Source organism: Bos mutus, chromosome 8 (assembly GCF_027580195.1).
Source record: "Bos mutus isolate GX-2022 chromosome 8, NWIPB_WYAK_1.1, whole genome shotgun sequence".
NCBI lineage: Eukaryota > Metazoa > Chordata > Mammalia > Artiodactyla > Bovidae > Bos > Bos mutus.
This window is the reverse complement of record NC_091624.1, coordinates 96081096-96094575: the sequence shown is the minus strand read 5'-3', so window position 1 is coordinate 96094575 and position 13480 is coordinate 96081096. Positions and strand designations below refer to the sequence as shown.

The following is a 13480-nucleotide window of genomic DNA, read 5'->3' as shown; positions in this document are numbered from 1 at the left end:
AAGCCATCTCTCTTTCACACCAAAGCTAGGCAATGTCATTCTCAATTTTTCCTCTGCATTTCCAGCTGATCCTCCCTTGTCCCTATGACTTAGGGAAAAAAATAAAAAAGATGACAATTGTAGCAGCTATAAAATGTTGGAGGTGAGCAACTTCTTTTTGTGGTGCTCGTGCTCAGTCACTCAGTCATGTTCTGGCTCTTTTGCAACCGCATGGACTATCACCTGTCAAGGTATTCTGTCCATGGATTTTTCCAGGGAACAATACTGAAGTGGGTTGCCATTTCCTACTCCAGGGGATCTTCTTAACCCAGGTATTGAACCCACATTTTCCATATTGGCAAGCAGATTCTTTTCCACTGTGCCACCTGAGAAGTCCCCTTGTCTCTAGAATATGGAACCAAGGCTAGTTTCTTGTGAGAGATATATACAAACACTATAAATATAGGTTAAGTCCATGTAGGTTAGTCTTCTTTCTGAGATTTAATGATCAAAAAAAAAAAAGAAGAAGAAGAAGAAAGAACAACATATCTCCAAAAGACTTTGAGCAAAAAATATGTGTCCTGGGGTCTTGACTATTTCTGAGTGTTTCCCTTAATCTCAGTCCCACAGAGGTTAGTATTCTTTTATTCTATCATTGTCATACACCTATATGCTTTTATATCTCCCATGTATAGACACATACGTCATGTCAGTCTAAATGTCTGTTAATAGTCATTCTAAATTAAATGCTCTATTAACTCATAATTTTAGAATTTAATAGACAGGCTGTATATATGTTGACTTTTTTTTTTGGGGGGGGGGTGGTGTTAGTTCTAAAAGGTCTTGTAGGTCTTCATAGAACTGTTCAATTTCAGCTTCTTCGGCATTACTGGTTGGGGCATAGGCTTGGATTACTGTGATATTGAATGGTTTGCCTTGGAAACGAACAGAGATCATTCTGTCATTTTTGAGATTGCATCCAAGTACTGTATTTCACTCTTTTGTTGACCATGATGGCCATTCCATTTCGTCTGAGGGATTCCTGCCCTCAGTAGTAGATATAATGGTCATCTGAGTTAAATTCACCCATTCCAGTCCATTTCGGTTCGCTGATTCCTAGAATGTCAACATTCACTCTTGCCATCTCTTGTTTGACCATTTCCAATTTGCCTTGATTCATGGACCTAACATTCCAGGTTCCTATGCAGTATTGCTCTTTACAGCATCGGACCTTGCTTCTGTCACCAGTCACATCCACAACTGGGTATTCTTTTTGCTTTGGCTCCATCCCTTCATTCTTTCTGGAGTTATTTCTCCACTGATCTCCAGGTAGCATTGGACACCTACCAACCTGGGGAGTTCCTCTTTCAGTATCCTATCATTTTGCCTTTTCATACTGTTCATGGGGTTCTCAAGGCAAGAATACTGAAGTGGTTTCCCATTCCCTTCTCCAGTGGACCACATTCTGTCAGACCTCTCCACCATGACCTGCCTGTCTTGGGTGGCCCTGCACAGCATGGCTTAGTTTCATTGAGTTAGACAAGGCTGTGGTCCGTGTGATTAGATTGACTAATTTTCTGTGATTATGGTTTCAGTGTGTCTGCCTTCTGATGCCCTATCACAACACCTACTGCATGAAATTAAAAGATGCTTACTCCTTGGAAGGAAAGTTATGACCAACCTAGATAACATATTCAAAAGCAGAGACATTACTTTGCCAACAAAGGTCCATCTAGTCAAGGCTATGGTTTTTCCAGTGGTCATGTATGAATGTGAGAGTTGGACTGTGAAGAAAGCTGAGCATTGAAGAATTGATGCTTATGAACTGTGGTGTTGGAGAACACTCTTGAGAGTCCCTTGGACTACAAGGAGTTCCAACCAGTCCATTCTGAAGGAGATTAGCCCTGGGTGTTCTTTGGAAGGAATGATGCTAAAGCTGAAACTCCAGTACTTTGGCCACCTCATGCGAAGAGTTGACTCATTGGAAAAGACCCTGATGCTGGGAGGGATTGGGGGCAGCAGGAGAAGGGGACGACAGAGGATGAGATGGCTGGATGGCATCACCGAATTGATGGACATAAGTTTAGGTGAACTCTGGGAGTTGGTGATGGACAGGGAAGCCTGGCGTGCTGCAATTCATGGGGTCGCAAAGAGTCGGACACGACTGAGCAACTGAACTAAACTGATATATGTTGACTGATTTTTCAAATAAATCACATATTTATATTAATAACTTTACTTCAAGATAGCTGGGGAACTCGTGAAGAGATAGAGTGAGTAGATACCACATTTACCAATATAGCTCCCCAAATTTATTATTATATCTTCATTAGATGGCTGTGGTATGCTTAGCTAAATGCTTACCCAATAGCCACACTCATTTGACTACAGTATTGATTTTGGAAGCAATTTGTCAGCTATACATTCTTTCCCTGGATCCTCTGGCATTGAAAGGTGACCATGTATTACATTCCACTGAAAGAAATGTAGGTAGAAATACTAACAGAGGGGTTATTTTCATTAAAAAAAAAAAAAAAAAGACAATGCCTCATTAAATAGAAGCCCTTTGTCCTCCTTTCTCTGACACTTCCCTTTCTGGATACCTGAAAGTGCAAATTGTTGCATAGAAATATAATAGGATAAAGTCTGCAACTAAGGACTATGGATCAGGAGAAATGAGAACTCTTTTGTTCTTAACAACATACATTTTTTCCAAAAAGACGTACGTTTTTAAACATCTCAACCAGCCCAGGAATTTAAGACAAATAAACCCCTCTCTGATAGAGTTGTATGGGTTTTCTGTTATTGGTAGCTAGACCAATAAAATTGGTTACTAGGAGGTAAACTTTTAAAACCAAAGAAACTACCAGTGTTTTTTAGGATGATTCCTCAATGTTGAAGTAGTTTAACACATGTTTTTTAGGAGTTCCTGACAGTTTAGCACTTATTTTCTTCTTCTGTCCAGAATGGGCAGAAGATCTTCCTAAGTATTCTGTATAGTAGCGATGTTTCACAGTCCTTCTGGGTCTGTTCCCTTGAACTGAAGCTATTCCATGCATCTTTTCAAAGGATGGGATAATTAATAGCTTTTGGAAGGGACCCAAAAATATTTTTAAAGCTATGGTTTTAAAGAAAACAACAAAATCGGACTTGACGGAACTGTATGGTTTTTTCTTGCAACCTGAAGCTGTGTTCTGCAGCTCCAGACTGCCTATAGCATATCCTTAACTACAGCAGTGACAGCATTTCTATTACACCCTCACTTTGCAGTGATTTGGGGGTCTTTCTGGAAATGTGCTCCAGGCTAGCACAAAGCTTTCAAGTTCTCAGCATATGAGTTAATGCTATACGTTGTTTATTTGTTTGGCATAGAGAGCTTTCCCTCAGGACACTAGAACTGGGAGATGGGATAGTTCAGGTGGATTGATCAGACATTTTCCCTGTATCCCACTTATATTCATTGGCACTTACAAGATGCATAGCACCTGATGGAATTCAACTCTGTGTAAAAAATTTCTGTCCACATCTCTCTGCTAAAGGGCATAGCTGAGAGGGCTGAAACCAAATTTTTGAAGGCTGATGTAAATTATTTTCCAAAGATATATTTGCAACAATACCAAATGATCCCATACCATGATGCACATGAGAAATTTTCCATAGAGCTTAGTACCATAAAAATCTGTCTCTTCCTGGTGATTGATATATTTCCTCATTTGCCAACAACAGGAATAAGGTGACCTTTCTTTCTTCAGGTTTTTTTTTTTTGTTTTGTTTTGTTTTTTTTTTTTTATGCTTTAGTTGTCAGGAGGAAACCCAGAGCCAAGATTCATTCCCAATCAAAGTAAGTAATTTTAACTTATAGCAGTCAGTATTCTCTTTATCTTGTTATTGTAGCTCTAATAACTTTTAAAATTTTTATGAATTTTAGTGCAGGTACCTGTTTTATAACTGCCTGAATGGTGATGGACAGGGAGGCCTGGCATGCTGTGATTCATGGGCTCGCAAAGAGTTGGACACGACTGAGCAACTGAACTGAACTGAACTGAAATCCACTTTAGATCAAAGTGAAGTATAAATACCTCATACTTTAAGAATAAATTGTTGTTCTTCTGGTTGGTTTAGATGTATCATAGTTTTCTCAGAATTACACAGGTTTCTATTTTGAATGTTTGCCCAGCTTTGATTTTAAAGTTGGTATGTAAACATGATTAAAATAAACAAACAACCCAATCAAAAAGTGGGCGTAAGACCTAAGCAGATATTTCTCCAAAGAAGACATACAGATGTCTAATAAACACATGAAAAGATGCTCAGCATTGCTCATTATTAGAGAAATGCAAATCAAAACTACAATGAGGTATCATCTCATACCAGTCAGAATGGCTATCATCAAGAAAAAGTCTACAAACAAATGTTGGGAGTATGTGGAGAAATAGGAACTGTCTTGCACTGTTGGTGGGAATGCACTTTGATATAGCCACTATGGAAAACAGTATAGCGATTCCTTAAAAACTAGGAATAAAACTACCATATGACCCAGCAATCCCACTATGGGCATATACCTCAAGGAAACCATCTTTGAAAAAGACACATGCACACCACTGTTCATTGCAGCACTGTTTACAATAGCTAGGACATGGAGGCAACCTAGATATCCATCAACAGATGAATGGATAAGTTCTGAGACATATATGCAAGGGAATATTACTCAGCCATAAAAAGGAATGCATTTGAGTCCGTTCTAATGAGATGGATGAACCTAGAGCCTATTTTCGGAGAAGGCAATGGCACCCCACTCCAGTACCCTTGCCTGGAAAATCCCATGGATGGGGAAGCATGATGGGCTGCAGTCCATGGGGTCACAAAGAGTCCGACACGACTGAGCGACTTGACTTTCACTTTTCACTTTCATGCATTGGAGAAGGAAATGGCAACCCACTCCAGTGTTCTTGCTTGGAGAATCCCAAGGACGGGGGAGCCTGGTGGGCTGCCGTCTACAGGGTCGCACAGTCGGACACGACTGAAGCGACTTAGCAGCAGCAGCAGCAGAGCCTATTATACAGAATGAAGTTAGAAAAGGACACATCTCACATATTAATGCATATATATGGAATCTAGATATATAGTACTCATGATCCTACTTTTAAGGCAGCAAAGGAGACACAGACATAAAAAACAGACTTTTGGACACAGTGAGGGAAGAAGAGGGTGGCATGATTTGAAAGAGTAGCATTGAAACATATAAATTCCCATATGTAAAATAGGTAATCAGTGGGAGTTTTCTGTGTGACACAGGGAACCCAAAGCCATTGCTCTGTGATAACCTAGAGGGGTGCAATGGGGAGGCAAGTGGGAAGGAGGCTCAAGAGGGAAGGGACACATGTATGTATACCTATGGCTGATTCATGGCAGAAACCATTAAAATATTGTAAAGTAATTATCCTCTAATTAAAAATTAAAAAGTCATAATTTAAAAGAACACATAATAAAAAGTACCTTCACATCCTTCCTGTGATAGAATATTGCCTCCCTCTCCCCCAGTAGTAATCTCTTAGTCACCAGAATTGGTAAATATTACCTTACTTGGTAAATGACTTTGTAGGTAGACTAATCAAGGATTTTGTATCTCCCCATAGGTGGACTCAGTGTAAAGACAAGGATCCTCCTAAGGGAAATGAAGGAAGATTAGACAGATGAGAAAGCAAGGTGACTAAGGAAGCAGAGGTTTGAGTAATGTGACGGTAGGCCAAAGTGTGCCAGTAGCTTCTAGAAGCTCAAGATAAAAGCAATAAGTTTGCCCCTGGAGCCTCCAACAGGAACCAGCTGTGTTTCCAACTTTTAGCCCCATAAGACTAATTTCAGACTTCTTAACTCCAGAATTTTAGAGAATAAATTTCTGTTGTTTTAAGCCACAAAGGTTGTGGTAATTTGTTACACTGGCAACAGGAAATTAATACATACCCCTATATCCCACTGTATCCACACCCTCGCCCCCCCAAATTAACCACTAAGAATTTCTCATGTATCCTTCAGGGAATTTTCATTACATGTATCACCATATTCACATCATAAACAAATGAAATGATACTATATATATTATTTTCTATTTAGGTGGATTTGTATGTTTATTCAGATTTTTGTAGTCACAAAAATTTTTATCTTTTTATATGTCTTTGAATATATGACAGGCATATCTATAGAATGATTTTCTTAATGTAGAATTATTAGGTTATATTTTATGATCAATAATCTGATAGCTTTAGTAGACCTTGAAAAATTGTCCTTCAGAAAGGTTGAACTAATTTGTACAACCTCAGGGTTGTATAGGAATGCCATTTCTCCCCACCCTTACTGACACCATCAAGGTATTGATCTTGAAGGTGTAAGTTTTATAGTGGCTATAGTTTGAGCTCCTTAATTTAGTCCAAGAGTATTTCTTTGTGTCTATTGTCTTACAAATAAATAGACTGAATTAATTCCAGATTACATTTAGGGCATCTGTTGTGATCAAAGAAGCCCTGGGAAAAAGGTTTCTCCTTGTTCTGGCATTTTCACTCACTGAACGTAGGACTCTGCGCAAAGTGCTTAACCCCAGTTGCTCACAAACCTACCTTCCTAGCAGCTTTACCTGGGGGTAAAACACACATTTCTAGTTCACTCGCCTTTACTTAATTGAAACTTTCTGGAGTGGAGAATAAAAAATCTGCTTTTTAACAAGCTCTTGATCACATTTTTGTATCTCCACTAAGGAGCAGGCTCTTGACTGTATTTGAGAACAACTGCCTTAATATTTTGGAGAAGTCAATGGCACCCCACTCCAGTACTCTTGCCTGGAAAATCCCATGGACGGAGGAGCCTGGTAGGCTGAAGTCCATGGGGTCGCTAAGAGTCGGACACGACTGAGCGACTTCACTTTGACTTTTCACTTTCATGCATTGGAGGAGGAAATGGCAACCCACTCCAGTGTTCTTGCCTGGAGAATCCCAGGGACGGGGGAGCCTGGTGGGCTGTCGTCTATGGGGTCACACAGAGTCGGACACGACTGAAGCGACTTAGCAGCAGCAGCAGCAGCCTTAATATTTGAGTATTGAGCCTGAGTATTGTTTCCTTTTCTTAAATTCCTGCAATATAAGGTTGGCTTAACCTTCATGTTATAATGGGACCTGGGTATTAGGCATTCCCTTGAGTCTGCTTTCTATATGGAATCTTCAGCCGTCTTAGGATTTGAAAGTAGCATACCACGTACACCACTATACCAATCTGGAACTTCGCTGACTGCTTTGATGCTATTAGAAGACTTAATTCAGTGCTTGCTTGTTTGTTGTGCTTGTTGATACTATTAACAGTCATTATCTTGCCATATTTGTGAATATTAGTGGTATGGGAGGAATTTGGTCAATCCAAAAATGGCCAAAATGGTGACCCAATTAACTTGTTTCTCTACGGGATTTCTCAGAGAACTGAACAGACAAAAAACAAAGTCTATTCTACTTTATTACCAACTTTAGGTCCAGACGCAAGAAGAACTCTCTCAACAGCTGACCTAGTAACCCTCTAACATGCTCACTAGAATAGTTAAATTGTCTGTTTCTTCTGTAAAACACACTTGCTGATGCTCTGGGCACAGCCAGACGTCACTGTCTAACACACACAAGCATTTTTGCTCCCACCAAGAGTCTATTATCTGCTTTGTCAGTTTAAAATCTTAAATGTTAACTGTTTTTATTACCAACATTGCATAATTTGCATAATGTTTCTATAAATTAGTGAAGTATAGATGGAGGGAAAACTCTGATTATTAAAACTAAGTTGAATGCTTTAAAAGTTTATTTGCTTTTGTCCAATACATTTTGCAAGGAATACCTCAAAGGGTGACTTAAGGCAGAATGAGGAATGTAATATGTGCTCAAAAGAGTTCTAAATTTTTGTCAGTAGTCCATTCCTTAACCTAAGATTTTAAAATATTCTTCAATTTAGCCATCCTTTTGTCCATGAACATGCACTAGTACAACTAACATATTTAATTCAGAAATTCCCTGTCTTCATGTTGAGCTTGGTCCCCAAAGCTTAGAGAAAGAGAGGTTTTTTGTTGTTGTTATTACCAAAACTCCTCCCCAGAAACTCTGGATATCACCACACATCTTCAAATTCCCTTTGTAATGATTTTTCCAAATTTTAGGGGCACTCCCAAATACTTGTCAAATTTTTAAAAGCACAAGAAATTAAGAATCCATACTGATTGTGATTCTCATCCTCATGTCCTATGTAGCTTTTGTTACACAAGACAATCTCTTTGGCAAAAGTAGAAGAAAGTTTTATCCTAGTAAATGATTGTTATTTGGTTTGATAGGGAAGAATATGTACATGTGCAAAATAGATGTGTGCAGGGCCATATTTAAGGGTATGGAACCATTAAGTAGGAGCAATTGGTTTTTTCCCTCTGTTTTATGTAGTTTTTTGATCTATACACTGTGGGTCATATTAATAGCTGAGAAGCCTTATCAAATAGCTAACCTTTATTGACTGAGACCAGCTTGGTAATTAAGCTGAAAATATATTCCATCATCTCCATCCCTAATTAAGGAGTTTGGGTTAATGTCTGCAACAGCAGTATTTAACATTTATGCCACATCAGTAGTAGATTAGGATCAAATCTGTATGCAGCTCACTGCATTCCCAGACCTGAGATGTCACAGGACAGAAAATATTAAGACTTATGTTGCTTATATTTATCTTTCTTGTTGGTATGGAGGAAGCTCTTGCTGGGTTGGAGGAAGCACAAGCTGGAATCAAGATTGCCAGGAGAAATATCAATAACCTCAGATATGCAGATGACACCACCCTTCTGGCAGAAAGTGAAGAGGAACTAAAAAGCCTCTTGATGAAAGTGAAAGAGGAGAGTGAACAAGTTGGCTTAAAGCTCAACATTCAGAAAACTAAAATCGTGGCATCCAGTCCCATCACTTCATGGCAAATAGATGGGGAAACAGTGGAAACAGTGGCTGACTTTATTTTTAGGGGGCTCCAAAATCACTACAGATGGTGACTGCAGCCATGAAATTAAAAGGCATTTACTCCTTGGAAGGAAAGTTATGACCAACCTAGACAGCATATTAAAAAGCAGAGACATTACTTTGTCAACAAAGGTCCATCTAGTCAAGGCTATGGTTTTTCCAGTGGTCATGTATGGATGTGAGAGTTGGACTATAAAGAAAGCTGAGCACTGAAGAATTGATGCTTTTGAACTGTGGTGTTGGAGAACACTCTTGAGAGTCCCTTGGACTGCAAGGAGATCCAACCAGTCCATCCTAAAGGAGATCAGTCCTGGGTGTTCATTGGAAGGACTGATTTTGAAGCTGAAACTCCAATACTTTGGCCACCTGATGCGAAGAGCTGACTCATTGGAAAAGACCCTGATGCTGGGAAAGATTGAGGGCAGGAGAAGGGGACAACAGAGGATGAGATGCTTGGATGGCATCACTGACTCAGTGGACATGAGGTTTGAGTGGACTCCAGGAGTTAGTGATGGACAGGGAGGCCTGGAGTGCTGCAGTTCATGGGGTCACAAAGAGTCGGATTCGACTGAGCGACTGAACTGAACTGTGGGTATATTATGGGTGTTTGTGTACACTTTACTCAATCTTCCACTGGGCAACTTGGTATTTCACACATATTCTAGGTGGGTTGAGTAGGAGCAGAGATTGTTTAATAGGAGGATTGATTATGTTGAATTAGCTCTGGTAAATTTGGCTTTCAAATACTTTTAGACAAATTTCCTTAAATTTTTCAATATGAGAATTATCATGCCTATGACCCAAACTCTATTTAGTGGCTTCTAAAATAGTCATATGAGACCTGTCAAAATGGGATCAACTTATGCTAAACCACACTATCTGTAGTCCAGAAATACTATAATGTATTCTCCAAACTGGCCTTCCCTAGTAGCTCAGCTGGTAAAGAATCTGCCTGCAATGCAGGAGACCCCAGTTTGATTCCTGGGTCAAGAAGATCCCCTGAAGAAGGGATAGGCTACCCACTCTAGTATTCTCGGGCTTTCCTTGTAGCTCAGGTGGTAAAGAATCTGCCCATAATGCGAGAGACCTGGGTTTGATCCCTGGATTGGGAAGATGGCCTGGAAGAGGGCATGACATCCCACTCCAGTATTCTTGTCTGGAGAATCCTTATGGACAGAGGAGCCTGGTGGGCTACAGTCCATCGGGTTGCAAAGAGTCAGAGATGACTGAATGACTAAGCACAGAACAACACATTCTCCAAATTGTAGTGGTGAAAGAAGCATACCAAAAAACATTTATCAAAAGATTCCACTGTTCTATGCACTCTTAGAAGATAGATTGCTTCTGAAAAGGCACAGAGGATGAAACAAGGCAAGTTCCCTATAACAAAGGGACCAGTGTTTGGACTTCCCTGGTGGTCCAGTGGTTAAGAATCCACCTGCCAATGCAGGAGACATGGGTTTGATCTCTTCCGGGAAGGTTCCACATGTTTTGGGGTAACTAAGCCCATGCACAATTATTGAGCCCATGCTCTGCAATAAGAGAAGCTACCAGATGAGAAGCCGACACACCACGATGAGAAAGTAGATCCTGCTCGCTGCAACTAGAGAAAGCCCGCATGCAACAACAAAGACCCAGCACAGCCAAAAGTAAATAAATTTGATAAAAGGAGGGAACCAGTGTTTGTTGCCACAATTTTATCTCCTAGGTCACTGAGTAACTTTGGGCTTTCTTTCATACAAAGCAGAAGTCTACTTTTTTTTCTGTAATTCACTGTGTGTGTGTGTGTGTATTTATATATAATATATTTGTTGTCCTGTCACTAAGTCATGTCTAACTCCTTGCGAGCCCATAGTCTGCAGCACACCAGGCTTCCCTGTCCTTCATTAGCTCCCAGAGTTTACTCAAACGCATGTCCTTTGAGTCAGTGATATCATCCAGTCTCTGATATCATCTGATATCATCCATCCTCTGTTCCCTTCTTTTCCTGCCTTCAGTCTTTCCCAGCATCAGGGTCTTGTCCACTGACAGTTGACATTTTCCATCCTCTACCTTCCTATCACACTAACTTGATGCCATCTTCCTCTGGAACTGCTCCTGCCTTCTCTCCTTGGCACTGAGCATGTTGAATAGTTTCTTTGTGTGTCTCAACTAAGTCAGTTCCCTCAGTACAAAGAATACTAGCACCTTCTAAAAGGGAGTCTGGCTCTATATTTCAGCTCTTCAGGGAATGACTATAAGCTCTGTCTCTTGTCCACAGATTAATATTTTATATTATTATTTTCATTCTTTTAAAAATTCCACTTATTTTGTTCCTTGGAACTTGAGATGGCTTTCATGAGTTAAATATGAGCTAAAGATAAAGACAATATATTTTTGTAAGATGAGAGGAGTATTTAGTTGGGGCCCTAATATGATCAGCACACTGTTCCTTGTAAAAGGAGAAAAATTTTTCCTTGCATGAAGGAATACCTTTTGAAAAGAGAAATTAAAACAGCAGGAAAGAGTACAACACAGGCACCTATGTACACACGAGGACATACATATGTGCCTATGTCTCTGTGTGTATTTTCTTTTAGGGAGAGAAGGAGTTGGGAAAATTTTCCAGGGATAATTTCTTGATTGTGATAAATTCATTTTTTCCTCCAAGTGACACAATGAAATTCTAGTTTCTATGAACCTCACTCAGTAGATATTTACTGAGCACCTGTTACTTTGCTCCAGCCATTTGTGATGCACAAATGCCAGGCACTCTCATTCTGATAATGGGTCTACATTTACTTCACTTGAGTGTAAGAAACTGGTGCACAAAACCTTTTACTTGTCTCCTCTGTGCCAAGTGAGCTAGTGCTACCTTCAAGGAGATTGTTGGAAGAGGTCAGCAGCCAGACCCAACAGGTCAGTGCTGCTGGATCCCTAATCAGGCATCAGGGGGATATCTTCAGCCCTCCCCATCCATAGGAAACTGATCCTGAAGGCTTGTGCCTTTGCTCCTATCACAGAATCGATCATCAAGACCTGTGTCACTTGGCCCCATGATTAAAGTCATGGGATGTCTGCTGTACCAGTTGGAGAGGTTGCTGAAAATAATGATTTGCAGTAGCCGAGCTTTTGGAGTCACTTCCTCCAAAGCCAGTTGACAAAGTCAAGTTCTTTTATTTTCAAATATGTGTCTATGGGATATATATGTGTGTGTATGCATATATATATACACACACACACAGACAATGCCACTCTCAATTCATCCCACCCTCTCTTTACTCCACTGTGTCCACAAATCCATTTTCTACGTCTGTGTCTGTACTCCTGCAAATAAGTTCACCAATACCATTTTTCTAGATTCCATGTATATGGAATGTGTTAATATGTTTGCATTAATATGTTTGTTTTTCTCTTTATGACTTAGTTATTCTGTATAATGTACTCTAGGTTCAGAGCCTGTTATCTTGAGATGTTCTCTTCAATTCTACCTAACTCACCAGTGTGTGAAGCTTTTCCTATAAAAGTGAAAAACTATAGTTCTTTAGAGGTATATGTAGTTTATACATATATATATAGTTTATTAATATATTTATAGTCAAACCCCAAAAGTCGATATCAGATGCCCTCTTGTTTTTGCATCTTGATTTTTTTTTTTTTTTTTTACTTATGATGCTGCACAGACCCTTATAGGGATTTTAAAACCATGTAGTTGATGGTTATATCTTTTTAACTAAGCAGAGTGGGATGTTGTATATACAAGGAGTTGCTAAAATCCAGTATTTATATTTGGATCCTTATCCAGTTGTTCCATGTTTCAGAGCTGTTATGTGCAGTTGTCACACAGTTTCTAGATCAATAGAGGGCTCTTTAAAAGCTTGATCACTCTGACTAGGCTGTAAATACTCCTTTCTCCCAGTTCATCAAGTGCCCTGTCTCCTTCCATCACCTTCATGAAATCCTTTCCATCTTCTTAGGCCATGTTGATGTTTCCCTACTCTGAATTCCATTACCATTTATTGCTATCAACATTTGACATTCGTATTTTTACTGCTTTAAATATAACAACTAGACTGTTACATACTGTAAATACTAGATGGTTTCTCTTGTAAATTCAAGAGAAAGAGCTGCAATTATGTTTTCTTTGTATCATCCATATTGCCAAGCACTGTGATAGGTTCACATATGCATGAAAGTAAGTTGCTAGGTGAACCAACAAATTAATACTTGAATCGTAATATGATGAGAACTGGCAAAACATTTTCTCAGATTTTATTGAAGATGAAACTTTACATCTGGGCTAAATTAAAACCAAAGATATGACTCTTGACAAGAAATTTTGAAATGCTGAAATTTCTTATCAGAACAAATTATAGTTTACCTAGAATCTTAGAGAGATTTAATTCATTTGATGACTGTGTTAGAGTTCTCTAAAGAAACAGTACCAATAATGTATATATATATATATAGATTTATTACAAGGAATTGGTTCAGGCAATTATAGAGGT

At 39.3% G+C, this 13480-nt stretch overlaps 1 protein-coding gene across 5 annotated transcripts in view; it reads left to right on the top strand.

The window, feature by feature from the left end:
* LINGO2 (leucine rich repeat and Ig domain containing 2) overlaps nt 1-13480 on the top strand; it is a 1449181-nt gene that overhangs the window by 820608 nt on the left and 615093 nt on the right. The window lies entirely within an intron of this gene.